Source organism: Vigna unguiculata, chromosome 7 (genome assembly GCF_037176805.1).
Source record: "Vigna unguiculata cultivar grain cowpea cultivar isolate G323 ecotype 2 chromosome 7, ASM3717680v1, whole genome shotgun sequence".
NCBI classification, from domain to species: domain Eukaryota; kingdom Viridiplantae; phylum Streptophyta; class Magnoliopsida; order Fabales; family Fabaceae; genus Vigna; species Vigna unguiculata.
This window is the reverse complement of record NC_140798.1, coordinates 27482953-27502077: the sequence shown is the minus strand read 5'-3', so window position 1 is coordinate 27502077 and position 19125 is coordinate 27482953. Positions and strand designations below refer to the sequence as shown.

General features: G+C 34.3%; 1 long non-coding RNA gene across 1 annotated transcript; it reads right to left on the bottom strand.

The window, feature by feature from the left end:
- Positions 1 to 9534: 9534 nt before the first annotated feature.
- Positions 9535 to 18828, bottom strand: LOC114192533 (uncharacterized). Its single transcript, XR_003606117.2, has 4 exons — positions 18673 to 18828; positions 18350 to 18464; positions 18193 to 18252; positions 9535 to 9763 (listed from the first exon to the last, which is right to left on the bottom strand). It is a non-coding gene; the product is annotated as an uncharacterized LOC114192533 (long non-coding RNA).
- Between the last annotated feature and the right edge of the window lie 297 nt (positions 18829 to 19125).

Below are 19125 nucleotides of genomic sequence, written 5' to 3'. Positions count from 1 at the left end.
CAAAACGCGGGAAAATTTAAAGCTTTATTAATTGAGCAGATAAATTTTAGAGCGTCCATTACAAAACTAAAACCACATTGTCATCAAGTCACCCATCAGGGTTTACAATTGTTTTCAAAACAAATAAATACATATAAAAGTTTCCCAAGTCAATCCCCTCTCCGCGACTAAGCTGCACCAGAGTCACCTGCATCACCAACATCTGCTCCCGTGTACCGCGTACACGATCATCGCCACACACACGCAGATAGGGTGAGCTTAGCAGATAAAATCACATATATATAAAGCTATAAACATATATATATATCAACATGCATACATATCACAACACTTAACTTAACTTTCCACATTACCCTATATTTTTATTCCTGCAATCCGATTCCCAATACGTTTAATTGTGTTCTACATCGTCTGATGATTACTTCAAGGTGACTTGCTGCCATACCTATCGGCCACAACCGATAGAGCACGTGCGGGAAAACATGTTACGGATCATACACCGCAACGCCAGGTAGAGTTCCCATATACGAACATAGTCCGTATCGTCCCAAGACTACCAAACTCGTCAGCCAACAACTGAGGAGGGCAATCCATCTGGACCCATCCGTACTGGCCACAACCAGCACACTCACACCGGCAACACTCGCCAACCCGAGCCACAACTCCAGGGTTCCTCGTGTCCATCCGCCATCCCGAGCCACAACTCAAGAGATGCTATTCCGAGCCACAACTCAAGGAATACCACGTGCTTAACCCCTATCCCGAGCCACAACTCAAGGGATACGTTCCGAGCCACAACTCAAGGAACTCCAGCAACCCCACCTTTAAAGTACCATTAGACGCCACGTAGATCACACATACACAATCCAAGTTCAAAGCTGCAGCAGTGCGAATCGCCTGGCGGGGGACACGTGCCGCCAGGCGCTGCCAGCTTCCAGACCGCCTGGCGGGGGACACGTACCGCCAGGCGCCAAGCGCCTCAACTCACAAAGTCTGCAACCACCGCCTGGCGGGACAGTCTACACCGCTAGGCGCTACACCAGTAATGTGACACTACTGGTTTTAGGTACTCTAATTCATTTCCTAGAATTCAACCATTTAATTCTCAAGCATCCAGAAATCAACAACACCAATACTGATGCAGTAAAAATCGTCTGGCGAGGGACACGTACCGCCAGGCACTGCCGCTTCCAGACCGCTTGGAAGCTATGATGAGTCGAACCTTGGCTCACATTCAATAATTAACTTTTGGGGAATTTAATATTATTTTTGCGCTTACAAATTTGATATTAGTTGCATCAAATTTATTATTAGATATTTTTGAGTTTAATAATGCAAGTGTAATTTATTTTAGGTCCTCAAGGGTATAAATAATGAATATTTTAATTCATAAATTAAGTCCCAAAATAGGAATTTTTGGGAGAAATAGTTCAGGTACTAAATGCAACCCCAATTCTCATGTTTACACCCCTTTTTCCAAATGGAATATCTTTTATTAAAATAAAATATTTCTAGAGCTAGCTGCACCCCCTGTTTTCAGGTTTACACCCCTTTCTGTAATTTAACTTTAAATTTCTGCTTTGCACCCCTCCTTTTCACTAAACTGCACCCCTAATGTCACTTAAGATCTAATTCATCATATTTCGCCACATGGCAATCCTTCACTTAATAAAATAGCCACTCGCAGTTTGCCACATCATCAATCCCCCACTAACTCAAATCACCAATCAACACATGCCACCTCATCACTCTCTCTCCTTCACACAACCAAAACCCTAACCCTAATCTCCTTCTTCTCTCTCTTATGCACCAACCCACTCCGCAGCCGCCGCACTCCGCAGCCGCCACGACCACGTCCGACCACCGTAGCTCATGCCAGAATGCAGCCACCCGTCGCGCTCCTCCCAGACTACAGCCACCACGTCGCGCTCGCGCTGGAACGCCGCCACCGTCGCGCTCCAACATCTCAAACCTGCCACTCCCGCGCCGCCGTGACTCCAGCCGCTGCGTCTTCTTCCTCGTGCCTCCATCACACCTCCATCTTCTGCAACTCTCGGGCCTACATCGCGCCACCATCGCGCCTCCATCACTGCACCATCACTCGTCGGAAAATCCACCATTTGCAGCACCACTCACGGCCTGCAACAACCACCACGCCTCGCTGCAGTTCGCCTCTTCCCCTCGCGCCACCACCGTCGCGATCTCGTCGTTAACAACAGCCCCGTCGTCGCTCGCACATCGAACCACCACTGCTACACCAAGACAGCCCGCGCTCGACAACACCATTACGACGTCGCTGCAACTCGTCGGAGTTCGTGAGCGTCATCTTCTCCGTGCATCCCGCTGCTTGAACCACCATTCTTGAACCAGCCTCGTCACCATTCACTGCGTCGACCACGCTCCCTCCAGTGCCATCGTCGATATACATCGCAACAGGAATAAACGAGACGTCGAACGGGTCACCTATCAGAGAACTAGTGGCCCCAAACAGAATCTGCGAAACACCCCTTGCGGCAACCCTCAGGGCAGCCAAACTCTAATTGCGGGAAGAGAACTCTGGCTTGAGAGGGAGACTACCCAGACACGTGGCAGTCTCTCACTGGTCAGTCAACGAGTCAACACTGGTCAACTCTGACAAAGATTTGGTCAACAGTGGTCCAAGAGACTAATTTACCCTATTTCTGGCAGGTGGTTCCTCTATAGGAATCCTAAATTGGCCTAGGAAGGAAAAGATAGTCTGGCGGCAGTTCACCACCAACCAGACTAATTCTGGAAATTTCCCAGAATCACAATCTTCAAAAATGGAATATACAAATCCTACATAATCATACCAATTTCAGCATACCAATCAGAATCAAATTAATCAACGCATGAATTACCCTATTTAGCATGCCATTCAAATTAAAATAAAGTTAACGCGTAAAAGCTCCCCTAACCTGGTTCCTTAGCTTAAATTCGAACAATTGATGAAGCTCTCCCTTGATCACCAATGTCCAACCTTGGGTTCCCTCAATTCTGCCTTCAACTCCCTCACGTCAGCCCCTCTCACTCACCCTTGCCTCTGTTTTTCTAAGTCTAAGTTCAGCCTTGCCAAAACCTTGCCTCAACTCCAACTTTTTCCTTTTAAACTAGTACTTTAGGTTACTTAAAATATTAAAACGAATTTAATTTCATTTACATTTTAATAACCCTCCATCTCTCATCATGAATGGGAATGCAGCCCCCCCCTTGGCCGTACTGCTTCCCATGACCTCTGTTAACCTTTCCCATTTCCCTCTAAAGTCACCATTAGCAAAATAAAAACAAGCATAATTTCCATTTGGCATTTCCAAGGTTTGAACCCATGACCCCTTTGTTACCACTCAAGTGCATAACCATTTCAACCAATTATGTTTCATGCTAACCATCACAATTCAAATATCATATCATAATAGAGCATGCCTTCATAGATTGAAATAATAATAATAACACAAAAGTATCATGCATAGGACTCGAACCCAAGTCCTCTCACACAATCAAAGTGCTCTCAACCATATGAGCTAGCACTTTTCCACGTCATACCAACCATAATTTAATGTCATAATTATTACCCCTCCCGTATTTATTAATTAATTATTTATTTAATTAATTAAATTCTACGGGTCTTACAAGGAGGGCAATCTTTCGGGACTCATCCGTATGGGCCACGATCTTGCACACTTTACTGGATTTCCAAAATCACCAAACTACAACCTCAAGTGGTCACGTGTTACTTCACTACAAGCTACACTCGTCATTGGGCCCCCAGTAAATCATCACCTCAAGACCTCCAACCAAAGTTGTGTAGAATCTCTTGCGCAATCCACCTTTGCACTCGGAACCTCCTAGCGCCACACTTTGTGTCACTAGGCGCACTCGTACTCTAGGCCGCCTGGCAGATCCTTTGTGTCACCTGGAGTTGTGTTCTCCTAGAGCTTACCTGCATCCAAAACACCAAAACATGTGGATACATATACCAAAACTCAATGCACATTCCACAAGTCATAAGAATCAACCACATATCTTTTTACACAAGGATTCATACATTTATACCATGTTAATACTTGGTTAATACAAACCATTCATGTTATGAGGAACTCAAAATCATAACCCAATATGCACCAAACTAAAATTTATAAAATAACTCAAACAGTAGTGGTAACATTCCCTTGAATCTCGCATACCAATCCAATTTTAACCTTCTCACAATGGGTATAATTTCATATATATGAATCACACAATAGCAATCTATTCATTTTGCAATAATTTCACATGCATTATGCCAAGCTCACAATTTATCATCCATACATGATCATGCACTTTAAAAACTTCCAAACCATCAATCATGCATATCATATATCTCCCACTACAAATATCTAAACAAAGATCACACCGTATAAACTAAAGAGCAACATGTTATGAACCCTTTTTCAAAATTTCTGCAAAATCTGATAATTAACGAACCAGGAAACGATTTTTTACAAAAACTGTGCAGACTAGAAAAAATATATTCGTCTAGCGACTAGTTCCTGTCGCCTAGTGAAACAAAACTAGAAACCTAGCACCTAGTAGTAGGAAACCACCGCTCGGCAGTCCCTACTACGCGAAAAATACAAAAAACAACGTAATTCCACCTACTTTGGTCAATTTAAAGGCACTCAAACATGCAGTATTCAACAAAGGTTCATCCATCATACATAAAACTACCCAAAACTAAAGGTGCAGGTTCAAACAGAAACCACAAAGTCATAGAAAAAAAACCAATCCAGTTTGTATCACCTGGCGGGCCATCATTGTCGTCCGACTGTTTCTAGGCAGAATCTTAGTTCAAATATCATGGGTCGCCTTGCGGGTCTTTATTGCCACCAGGTGCTTTCTGGAAAATTCCAAAAACGTGAAAAATCTATAAACTTGGCAGAAACAAAACACACAAATGCATCTCATACATTACACAATTATATAAGTAAAGGTTAAAGCATGAAGTGCAGCTCCCCAAACTAGAATTCCCTTCTCCAATGTGCTTTGAGGATTCTTTCTTGCGCCAAAGGAATTGCCTCCACTTTGATACCTCTCCTGACCCTTGCAGCAAAGTCTCCCCCCACTCTCTATTTACTCCTGTTCTAATGCTCTCAAGACTCTCATTTGCAGCCCACATGAATTGGTATTCTAAAAACTCACTTTCTTCTCACCATTGGCTTCTTAACTATGCCTTAACTATGCTTAATGTCACGAAAAACGAAAATTAAAAAGATAGCTTAATGGCCATTCAAGGACCATTACACTATGGTTTCTCAAACCTTCCAGGTGCTCCCTACGATGGCTAGGGTTTTCTGATCATTCTCATTCATGACCAAAAAGATTTTTGGCAAAAAGAACCTATTTCGCATAAGTTAAGGTTCAAACACACAACCACACAATTACCAAACCAATGCACAACCAAATCAACAAATTCATGTTTCGTGATAATTCCTATGCATCTAGGATTATAATATCACGCCTTATGGTCCAACATGTAACATCCCTACCGGATATTACAGATTTAAATAATATTATAAAGAAAATATAAATAACCTCATTTATTAAAACCTCATTTCTCAAAGTCACAGGTAATTTAAAACTTTAAAACGCACTTAATGAAATACCTCAATTCATAAATATAATTATAAACTCCCATACATAACCAAAATCTGATAAAGTGAAAGTTTACAAATCACTGAAAACCAAAAACATTAAAAATTGCAGATACATCTTTTATTCCCGACTAGCCCCACTTCGGCTCTAAGTCTCACCAGCTCTTGTTGTAATATCCTCTACTCACGTGTACCGCGTACACGATCATCGCCAAACACAAGCAGATAGGGTGAGCTAATATAATAAGCACATATAAATATAAATATCATTCATATCCTTATAACAAAACACATAAAAAGAATTCCCTCCCTTCACCCCACATGGCCACAACCATGTTGATATCAGCTCACATCACAAGAGACTTATCCTTTCCTTCCACATGGCCACAACCATGTTAGCAGTGTTCTACATCTTCTAGTGAGTACCTCAAGATGTCTTGCTGCCACACCTATCGGCCACAACCGATAGAGCACATGCAGGAAACCATGCTACGGATCACACACCGTAACGCCATGTGGAGTTCCCAATACGAACGTAGTCAATAACGTCCCAAGACTACCAAACTCGTCACCTAAATACTGAGGAGGGCAATTCATCTGGACCCATTTGTACTTTCCACAACCAGCACACTCACACCAGCAACACTCGCCAACCCGAGCCACAACTCAAGAGTTCCTCGTGTTCATCCGCTATTCCAAGCCATAACTCAAGGGACGTCATTCCGGGCCACAACCCATAGAATGTCACGTGCTTAACCCCTATCCCCAGCCACAACTCAAGGGATATGTTCCGAGCCACAACTCAAGGAACTCTAGCAAGCCCACCTATGAGATATCTTAGAAGCCTTGTAGACCATGCATCACAAATCGTACATAAACCAACCCGATATAGTATTATTGCTTGCCTTGAACACACAAACAACTCCACTCTTCTCAGCATAGACTAAAAGAATTCGCTCAAACACCCACGCCTATCTCGCTTGCACGAGCACTTTGCATCATCAGTCCACGAACTCTCGCTTGAGCGAGCTCCCTCTCGTTTGGGCGAGACCATCCTACGCCCTGGACTAATGCACCTCGCCTAGGCGGCATGCTAAACAAAACAGCCAACGCACCATGATTCCTCGCTTAGGCAAGGAATGGTTGCCTGAGCGAGAAGCTCCTTCGCTCAAAACAAAACTTCCCCGCCTGAGTGAAAGACTCAAGCAGAAAACACGAAATCTTCACGATTTCTCGCTTAGGCGAGACACACTCGCCTAAGCAAGATGGTTTGTCGCCCAAAACCAAAACTTCCCGCCCGAGCGAGATGCTTGAACAGACACAGATGCAACTCTCTGTTAATCTCGCCTAGGCGAGCCTGGCTCGCTTGAGTGAGAGTTGCAAACTTCTGCACTGTAACGCAAACAGGCACCAACAAAAACAAGCACAATTGGCATACCAATTCATACCAGTCATTTGGAAACAATGCACAACCAATGATCACAAGGTATAAACCCAATACAGTCCTAAAAATATCCATTTTAGAATCATCAACGACATATACAATGCAGAAACTCATCATACTCATACAATTTGTTAAGGGTTTCAATAAAATAGCACCAAAACACACAGCCCCTAATTCCCTCGTGTGCAACACAAAATTCATGGCATAGCTTCAACAAAATCATGCAATTTTTTATCAAAAGCATACAATTTCGGTTCAGCTCCCCTAACCCGAGATTTCCTTGCTTAAAACTTGAAAAGAGTATGCTCCTTCTCCTTGGCCCAAAAATAGTTTTTTAGCTTCTTCTTCTTCTCCTTGCTTAAAACATTCAAGTCACAACTAATTTTTAGCAAAAATATAGTTAAATTTGGTTCACCAAGGTTTGAAACCATGACCAAACAATTGCCCAATTCGTTACACAAGCACTCAACCATATCATGTTTCATGACAATCAACATAATTCTATAATCATGTCATCACTCAACATGACCATGCATAATCTTAATATTAAAATTAATAATAAATCAAACAACACATGATTAGCATATACATAGGACTCGAACCCAAGTCCTCTAACATAATCAAGTACTCTCAACCACTTGACCTAATACTTTTTCACATCACATCAATCAATATTTAATGCCACAAAGGCTCCCATTACCCGCATTTATTAATTAATTAATTATTTAATTAATTAATTTGCACGGGTCTTACACAACATATTATTAAAATAATAAAACCATTAAATTACCCTTTAATGGCATATACAAGACTTGAACCAAAGTCCTCTCATAATAGCCAAGTACTCTTAACCACTTGAGCTTGTATTGTCCCTTATCTTCTACCTCCACATTAATTAACTTAGGGACTCTCGTCCTTGCATTTATAAAATAAATTTTATTTATTTATTTAATTTTTTCAGGTCTTACATTGTGTATTTGTATTCTCGTCTCATTTTTGTAAATAATGTTGTTTTGTTTTATGTTACCTTATACATGTTGTTTGATATGATACTTACATCTCCACTACTTGATAATTATAGTTTTTATTCAATTTAAATAAATTTTGATTATCGTGTTAAGTATTGCATTTGTTTGATAGTTAACTTTTCAATATATTATAGATTTTAATCATCATGTCTAGTTTTGGACTTGCTTGATGGTAATTTTTTATCATGTTGAGTCTCAGATTCACTTGATAAATATAAAAATTTGTTAAAGTTTAAAAAAAGAAAAGATATTGATCGGATCGAAGTTTTAATTAATTGGTTTGAAAAGAGAATTACGTAACCTTGATTTATCATTTTTATGAGAATACGTAGGAGCAAGATCAAACACCTTGTCAGACCTATTTAGGGCGAACGTGTGGGGTGTCAATACCTTTCCCATGCTAATTTGACTCTCGAACCTGATCCAGTTTTGCAGACCATTTTTTTTAGGTTTTCCACAGTTTCCTAAAACTATGGTGATGACTCCCTTTCCAAAATTTGTAAGTTATTTTAAATTGATGATTTTTTTTATATTGTCGTCATCTCACTATTTTTTTAGGTTGCGACAGATGGCGACTCCATTGGAGAAATACGAGAGTCGACCCTTTTAGTTGAGTGTGCAAAATATTTATTGTTTTTAAATATTTGTTTTTCTCGATTTATATATATATATATATATATATATATATATATATATATATATATATATATATATATATATATATATATATATATTGTCTTTCTCGGTTTTATATTGACTTTCTTATAGAGATCTATTATGAAATAGGTGTATTATAGGTGTATTATGGATGTGAATAGATATATTGTGAAACATGTGTATTGTGATTGTGAACAAGTGTCTTCAGTCATATTCGCATTGATGCCATATTTCTTTGGCATCCTAATTATATTGTGAACAAGTGTATTATAGGTGTATTGTGATTGTGAATAGATATATTGTGAAAATTGTGTATTGTGATTGTGAACAGGTTCTTTAGTTATATTCATATTGATGCCATATTTCTTTGGCATCCTGATTATATTGTGAACAAGTGTATTCTGAACATGTGTGCTCGTTTGTATTGGCATTAATGCCAAACTTTGATGGGTTCTCAAAGACGATTGAGAATATATGTTGGATATGATTCTCCCTCAATAATAAAATATCTTGAACTACCAATATGATATTTATTTGTAGTTCGACTTTTACTCTCACTTTGATGAATAAGTTTTTTCAACATTAGAGAGAGAGAAAATAATTGGAAAAGGATATTGGTTGGAAAGAATTATCATCATCTTATCATGATCCTCCTACAAATGAATGTGAATTGAAAGTTCAAAAGATAATTCATTTACAAAATTAGTCAATAAATTACCAGATGTTACTAACAGAATGGATAATCAAATCATATATATCAGTTGCTAATGCTCATAATATATTTGATATTAATTCATAACACGCCTGAAGCATGGTAGTTTTGTTGGTTCCAAATACACACTTGAAGCGTGATATTGATTCCAAAGATAAAAATTCTTAAATGAGAAAATAAGCTAAAATGGTAGATGACATAATCGAAAAGGTGGAAATCTCAAAAGATTCATTTGATATAATTAATGATTCGGTTTCAAAAGAACCTCAAGTACCTGAAATTGTTGAAAATGGTGAGATCTCAATAAATGATATCATGAATCATATAATATGGAACTAAAATGAAGTCAACATTGACAAAAATTTTCTATATAATATAGCTATGAATGTTATGAATGACAATGACGATCAATAACCAATGATCATTAAAGATTATCGACAAAGAAAGGATTGGCCAACATGAAAATATGCAAAGCATAAATAGATTCGTTTGCTAAACGAATGGTTTTTGGACCTATAGTTCGCAACCTGAGGGTGTGAAACTTGTTGCGTACATATGAATTTTCGCGAAAAAATAAAATAAGAATGATGAAATTGTTAAATACAAAGCACAGTTAATTACTCAAGATTGTTCACAAAACCTAGTATTTATTTATGAAAAGACATATTCATCGGTATGGGATGCAATAAAATTGTAATATTTGATTATCCTAGTTTCACAACAAGGTCTGCATTTACATTTAATGGATGATGTTACAACATATATGAAAATCCTTGAAGGATTTAATTTGCCCAACAAGGCAAATTCTAAATAGGGTTATTCAATAAAATTGAACAAGCCATTTTATTAATTAAAGCAATTAAGGCATGTGGTATAACCGTCTTATTGAGTACATGTTAAAGGAAGGGTATAAAAATGACCATATTTGTCCTTATATTGATATGAAAATATCTGAAAATGAATTTGCCATAATTGTTGTTTATGTAGATTACATAAACATCTTTGGAACTCCTAATGAGCTTACAAATGCAATTGATTATTTAAGGAGAGAATTTGAGGTGAAGGATCTTGGAAGGACAAAGTTTTGTTTGGAATTACAAATTGAGTATTTAAAAAAAGGTTGATGGAGCTCTTTGCATGGATTGGGAGAGGGAGAGCTTCATAGGTGCAACGAAATTTGGAGTGAAAGCAAGGTTGAAGGCTCTTAAGCAATGGAATGGTGTGGTGGAGATGAAGTTCTAGGAAGGAGAAGCTATCCTAGAGGAAAAAGACTAGAGGAGATCTAAGGAGATTTCTAGCTCTCATGACTCTCAATAAGACAAATGTGTGGAGTGCTCTCAACATCAAGACATTTACCATTCAAATTAAGAGTAACATTTACACAATCATAGGACCTTTCTTACGTAGTCTAAGAAGAAGGAAGAATTCAACTAGGCTAAGTTTATGACACGTGTTGAATTCTTTCTAGATCTCCTTATTTGATTGATCAAGTGCCATGTTGCAAGTCACATCTTTCACATTTCAACATATGCTCAATGTGTTAAATACGACATACTTTCTAAACACCTATTCGGCCAAAGCTTGTTTAATTAGGTCGTGAGCCTAATTAAACAATTGTTTGGTGAATTTTTGATTCAATTATTCAAAGCTACAAACATTTACAAAGGATAGCCCAATTACATTGGTTGAATTTGCACATGCACTCAAATGTTCATCTAGATTTTAATATCTTCCTTAGCCCATTTGAAAGGTAGCTTGATTCTATTGGGCCTTAAGATCTTGACCATCACTAGCATTTTGAATCTTTTTAAGAATTTCTCTAGTGATTAGACCTTTATTTGGGATTGGGCCTTGTTTTGGTATTGGGCCTTGTTTTGGTATTGGGCCTTGAAATGGGCTTGGGTCGGATTCATCAAAGGTGTTTTTTTACATCAAGAAGCTTATATAATAAAAGTGCTTAAAAGGTTCTATATGGACAAATTATATTCATTATGTACTCCAATGGTGGTGAGGTTGTTAGATGTTGACAAAGATCTTTTTTAGACCTCAAGAAAACGATGAAGAACTTTTTGGTCCTAAAGTACCATATCTTAGTGCTATAAAAGCACTAATGTGTCTTACTAATTATATTCGACCTAATACAACATTTGTTGTAAATTTGTGAGCAAGATATAGTTCTTCACATACAAGAAGATTAGAGTAAAACATATACTTTGTTACCTTAAGGATATTATGAATATGAGCTTAGTTTATCCAAATGATTCAGAATCAGACATAATGGGTTATGCATATGCATGTTATTTTACATATCTTCACAATGTCATAATGATTTATCACAAACAGAATATTTGTTCACATATGGTATCATAATGATTTCATGATGGTATATAAAACAAATCATAGCAGGAACATCGTCTAATCATACAAAATTCTTATTATTATATAAGGTAAGTTGTGAATGTATTTAGTTAAGGTCTATAATTCAACATGTGCAAGAAACTTGTGGTTATCCCCAATAAAGATGGAATCAACAACCATATATAAATAAATAGTCTATTGTTGAATTGAAAGGGTGATATAGATATCTAAAAGATTCATTCATGTGAAAATCTGACAGACTTATTTATAAAGTCTATGCCAAGAAGAATTTTTAAGCAAATGATTCATAAGTTCGGACTACGTCATCTTAATGATGTAAGTTTACATGAGGGGTAGAAATAGAATGTGATGAATTGTATTTAAGAATATAAGATGTTTTTTTTTTCCTTCACTAGGTTTTTTTCCGAAAGGATTTTTCTTAAAGGTTTTAACGAGACACATTCTCTTATCAATGAACACACAAGAGGGAGGGTTATGAATTAATAGTTGTCCATTAATTTGATACAGTTACTCGTATCATTCATTACTCTTTATGTAAATATTTATATTAACTATTTGATTTGTATCCTTTATGGATTACACGTTGTATCTATAAATAGGACTCTTTCTATTAGTAAAAAAACACAAAAAAGTTACTCCTCATTCTCTCATTGTCTATTATTCCTTTACTTCTCTTTATTATTGGCTTTATTTTATAACATTTTTTCTTATTTTTATGTGTTCAATTTATTTCTTTCCTTTATAAAAATTATTTTAACTATATTTTTTATTTTTTATTAGCCTAATTTAACTTTTAAAAAATATTTTTATATTTTTAAGTATCTTTATGTTTCGTTATTTTCTGTCCATTTTTTTCTTGCATAAATTCATTTTACTTAATTTAGGTTAAAATTTTATTATGATAATAAAATTGAGTGCAGGAGTGTTGTTAGTTGAATATTAAATTTATTATTAGAAGTTGTTAGGAGGTTCTAGAGATCACAAATAATTATTACTTTAACGTTTTTGTTTTCTATTTTTGTTATAAATTAAGAGTCAAGATTGTCATGTTTTCATGGAGTCTGTAATACCAACTATATTTTGATCATTTATGGACTCAATAATTGTAAGTGGTTAAAGAATTTTTGTTCTATGATTTATCCACTATGAAATTACAAACCTAAGTCTAAAGGCAATAATCAGGGGACCTAGTTCACTCGAACATCATGGAACATGTATTTCGTTAATGGGTACAAGTTTCACATAAAGCAATGGAGTGAGGGAAAAAAACCAAGACCTTGGGGTTCATATAAAAGGTGTAACATAAGGAGGAAAGGATAACTTTTATGGCATCATCCAGAACATTTTTTAGTTGGAATATGAAGGGCTAAGTAAGAAATTTTCTCTCTTCTATTGTAGATGGTTAGATCCCACACAAAAAAATTTTACTAGGATTCATTCACAACATAACATTGTAGAAATCAACATGAATGCAAAATATGTTATACGATCCATTCATTCTTCCACAAAAAGAAGTTAGACAAGTGTACAGTGTCCCTTATCCCGCAACATATACAACTTTTCGAGGTTGGTGCATAGCATTAACTATAAAGCAAAACAATAATTTTAAAGTAGATAATTGTCAAGCTACAATAATTGAACGATTACAAGACTTAGTTGACTCTCAACTCTTGAATTAATAACTAATGATGTATCAAAATAATGGAGGATAATAATGAACATGTACATGATTCCTAGAAAGAGGATGAAGATGACAACAAAACTAAGATGTTAACAATATGGATGATTTAGGTCGATGTTATATTTATTTGCATTTGTTATATTGAATTTGTAAATAAAGAAATTTATTGCAAACATAAATTTTGTGTTCCTTTTGCAGGAAGCATGCCTAGGATGTGAGGAATAGATGGTAAAGTCATCTTGGCCGGCCAATATAGATGTGACGTGCACAGAGCCATGCATGGTCGTCTTGTCGTTGGACTTCGCAATATTCCTTTTAACTCGCAATCCCAACCAACAACCTCTACCCCTTCCGATAGCTGACAACCTCAACAACCCTACCATCTAAGATGTCTTATTCCTCTACTCTTCCATAGGTTTACATCTTAGGATAATTCCTCTATCTCGTCCCTAGGTCAATAACTTAGAATGTTTGATTTCTCTATCCCACACAACCACCCAGCCAGAGCAAGCTCAATTTGTGCAACGATTTAGGATAATGTTTGAGTCAAATGTAATATTTCTTAGTACTCTTAAAATAGTGTTATAATTTAGTTTCCTTGACATATGCATTATTATAATGTAATGTCAACGTAGTATTACTACATATCGATGAAGGGGATGTAATGTGAGTGTATTATGAGGTATACTTTCATTTGAATTGGTTGTATTAATGCTAAATTGTGAGATGTAAGTATGAATTCATTAAAAAAGTTATAATGTGCATTGTGTGAAAAGTGAATGTTAATGTGAATTCTCCAACCCACATCATTCTCAGGAAAGAGTAGAAACGAGTACAGCGAGTACAAACAAAAAGAGTAAAAAAAAATCAACTAATAAAAAATATGATCGAACAAAAATAACACAATACAACTTTTATACAGGTCGTGCATTTACTAGATTCTAATCATATGCTTACAATCTCGAAGTTGATTTCATGCATGAGATATTAAATCATGGACTATTTTAATTAATCGAACAAAAGGATATATCTGACATAATATCAATTTCATTGTTATATATATATATATATATATATATATATATATATATATATATATATATATATATATATAGTTAAATATGTTTTTAGTCTCTAAACTTTGATCCAAAATTAAAATTAGTTCATGTCCAATACTTAATATATTTTGGTCCCTAAACTTTAAAAATGAATGAATATAGTCCTTTTAACTCAATTACGTTAACATTTTTTGAGGTGTTGAACGCATTTCTCAATATATATTAAACTAGTAATGTGTCAAATAGTGTAAACAACTTCAATACTAACATGAAAAGCGTTCAACACATAAAAAACAATTAACATAATTGGGTTAACAAGACTATATTTATTCATTTCTAAAATTTAGAGATCAAAATATATCAAAGTTTCAGACAAGAACGAATTCCAATTTTGAGTCAAAGTTTGGAGACTAAAAACATACTTAACTATATATATATATTATACAAATTTACAATCATATAACCCTACTCTGGAATCTACTACAGAAAAGGTATTGTCCATCACAACTGATCACCAAAAACAGTGTTAAAGCATGGAACAAACCCTCGTAAGAAGAAAACCTAAAACGAATAAGATTTGAAGAGCTGGAGTGTCAAGATGAGGAACTGAGCCTAGAGAAAATCTGTTGGACGTGAGATCATATTCTTGTTTAGAATGTTTTGTATTTTATTCTAGTAAGAGGAATGTTTTGTAAAGTTTTATTTATATCTTTTTTTCAATATTAACAATGGCATACTTGAGTATAAGATATCGTTAAATGCACGAAAGATGAGTTTAGCAACCACGTAGAAAATAGTAAAATGTTTTGAGAATTAAAATTCCCATAGATGTATGTGTAAAAGAAAAAGAATATTCTGATATACCACATCAAACATCTAAGGCTTTCCAAAATTATCTGCCAAGATATACAAGATCCAAGTTTGCTTTCAGAATAAACCAAAACAAAGAAATTATTTTGCATCATATTTATATATACTTCCTTTCTCTTACGGATAATCTTACTTATAATCTCTATTATTCTCCCCCTTACCTTCAAATCATGTCCAACCCATAGTTGCGTAATTTTGACAAACAAAATTTTAAAAGTTTGACAAACTATACTTTTAAATAAAAAATATTACTTTATTACCTACTTTTATTAAAAAAATAAAAGTTAATTTATTTAATTATATTTATAGAAACATTGTCAAGTTTGTCAAAAAAAAATGTCAACAAATAATTTTTTTGACAAACTTACAAAATTTCTATAAATAAAATTAAATAGATTAATATTTTTTCATTTTTTAATAAAAATAAAGTAATAAAATAGTACTATTTTTATCTAAAAAACTAATTTGTCATACTTTTTTAAAATTTTGTTTGTCAAAATATTATTATTATTACTAAAAATTTTCATATTATAAAAAAAATTGAAATTTTGTTAAAATAATTTGCAGAAAAAAAACTTTTTCCTACTATTTTTTCTAAGAATCTTAATTGACAGATAATTTTTTCGTAAAAAATTATTTCTTACAAAATTATAAAATTCGTAAGTATTAGTTATAAAATTTGTTATAAAAGATGTTTTATATAAAATACCTTTCAAAAAAATTGGCAGCATAAATGTTGCTAGGATTCCATAGTTTTAGAAAATATATTAATAAATTTAAATTGTTTTACAGATAATTTTATAGATTTAAATTAGACATACTTTCTAACATAAAAATACTAAAAAATGAATATAATGTACCTGTGTAGAATTATACTTATATTCATGGTACTAAAGTTAGTATTATCAACACCACCGGCACTACCATCTATACTTTATGTTATTACTCATACTTGATAAATTGCAGTAGACTTTACCGTAGCAAATATAGGATATAAAATGAGTGAAGATAAACTTACAATCAATTCATCTTGTGAAAAAAATAAAAAGAAACATGTAATGCATCATGCATTGTGTTCTACTAAAAAACATTGTGCATTTAGCTGGTTTAGAGTTGAGCAAAATGCAAATATTCACTAATGAGAAATTTTTCACAAGAGGAAAAGTATATGTAGGTGTATATCTTCACTCATTTTATATGTTGTATATGGTAAAGAGTTTAAAGTAATTTATTAAATATGAGTAGAGACAAATTGTGGATGGTAATACCACTGGTGTTGACTTATATACTAAGAATGTAAGTATAATTATAACTAGCTAGCATTATATACATTTTTTTAGTACTTTTTGTGCTAACTATTTTTGTACATTTTTGTTAGATAAATGAAGGCTTTCTTTTCAGTTTCATTAAAACAAAAATAATTTTGCATATTACCAACCGATATTAAAATTATTTTTATTTTAATTAATAATTTCATCTTTATACTATATAGTTTTTGACACAATTCAGTTTTTATTTTTTAAATAAAATTCAATTAAGTCCTTTGTTTTTTTTATAGAAGACCCAATTTTGTATATTTTGTTAAATTGATACTATCACTATTTTTATAAGATAACTCAATTTGATTTTTACAAAATTATATAAACTCAATAGATTAAAATAAAAATATAAAAACTCAATTAAATAAAAAATATATAAAAAATCAAAATTAATTACAGACTTAAATATAACAATAAAATTACTAATTAAATCAGACTAAATATAAAAACTAAATTATTAATTAAATCAAATCTTAATTATCTTTTGATATTGTTTTGTAGTCATTTTAATATAGGCTTGTTGAATATACCGTTGCATGTATTATACAGTTTTGATAGCATTTCCTTTAAAGAGTTATATTGATCTAAGTATGTATAGTCTTCTCTTGCCTTCTGTGCGAAACCAATAAAGTTTAATAGATCAATGTGAATACATTGGCAAACTCCAAAATGTCACATAACATGATTAACTATGTATGACAGAAACATACGGAAGGAACAATCTTCCCACTTATAGGAGAAACATCAACACTGATAAAAATGTCTTAACATCATTTCTGCGATAAGAAATCCATGAAAACTAAAAAGTAGAATTACACTTATCATGAGAATACATAACATGTTTTAGAGAAAAAACAATATAATTATGCAACGATTAAGAACCTCCTTCTACTGTAAGTTATCAAATGTGTTACAAAATAGGTTGATTACATAAATAAGCGTCATGTCTTTTATATTAAGCAAGATCACTCGATACAAAAGACAAAGCGCATACTTATATTAACCTAAGTATCACAAGTGATCACTTATCGCTGAAGAAGTTTGTTAATAAAATCATAATTACATTTCTTTTTTCAAACTCATGTTAACAAAATTCCTTTTTAGTTTTTACAAACTCTTTACCGCACAAATGATGCCAAATATCGTATCAGTGTTGATGGTTCTCCTGTAAGTCAAAGAATTCTTCCTCTCATGTTTTTGTCGGTAGAGTTTCACTACTTCATGTTATGAGCCAATTTTTCTTTCGACAATGTTTCTTTTTTTTGACCAATTAAACCTATATATCAACTTCTTAAAGAAGACAAGTAAAGAAAAACAAATAGTATTTACCACAATATTTTTTTAATTTCCCCAAAAAAAACTAATTCTTTTCTTAAAAAAAAAGCATAGATATTACCTTTTGTTCATAATCCTTTTAGGACTCTTGATGCATCTTCACCAGCATCAAGTACGGGCCCTGCACATATGTATACCCTCTTAAAACATTCTAGTATTAGAAGATCAAAATAAACTCATTTTAGTATCAGAATATCAAAATCTAGAAACAACTTTACCTCATCCAAGCAAGTCTCAATGAATAACAGTAAACAAAACCTTTCTTCATGCTGCATGCAGATCAAACTTCAAACCACCTTCAAAGACCAGTTTTCACTCAACTTCCCCTTCTAACTGCATCAAAGTCAAAATAAAACATCTATCAAAACTTGTAACAACAAAAAGAAAAAATACTTAAGCAATGGAAAAGCTGTTGTATTTTAGAACGGTTAAAACCATGACATACAATGCCGGTTTTGAAGAATGCAGTGAAACAGTGAGCAAAATGTTGGGCGATTCACACAAAAACTAATTTTCTTTAAAATACTACCATAGAATTTACCTTTTCTTCACTCACCAAAACCGCTCCATCGATACATCTTGAAATGTATTGAAGAATGGAAGGCTTAAATAGAGAAGAAGTGGAATAGGTGATCGAGAAGCACCAATTAAAAGGCATGCATGCTAGGGTCCAGTCTTCCAGCCACAGTAATGAAGGGTTTTTCCCCATTTGTCTTTATGCTTCACGTGATCTGTACCCACTGCATGGAACAGTGTTTTGTACAGAAAGATTCCTTTGCACAAACAGACAAGCTTTAAGAGACGTAGGAGACTTACTTACGATGTCACTTTACAAGAGTAGGTGGGTGAATAAATTTAGAGGAGGCACCTTAATTAATTTTGTGCAAATCAAAGGTGGCGTGTGTTGGGATAATAATGGGGAAGATTGAAAAAAGGTTTTTACTACACTTACTATGCTCATTAATGCAAAAACTTTTGTCTCGGGATTACACAT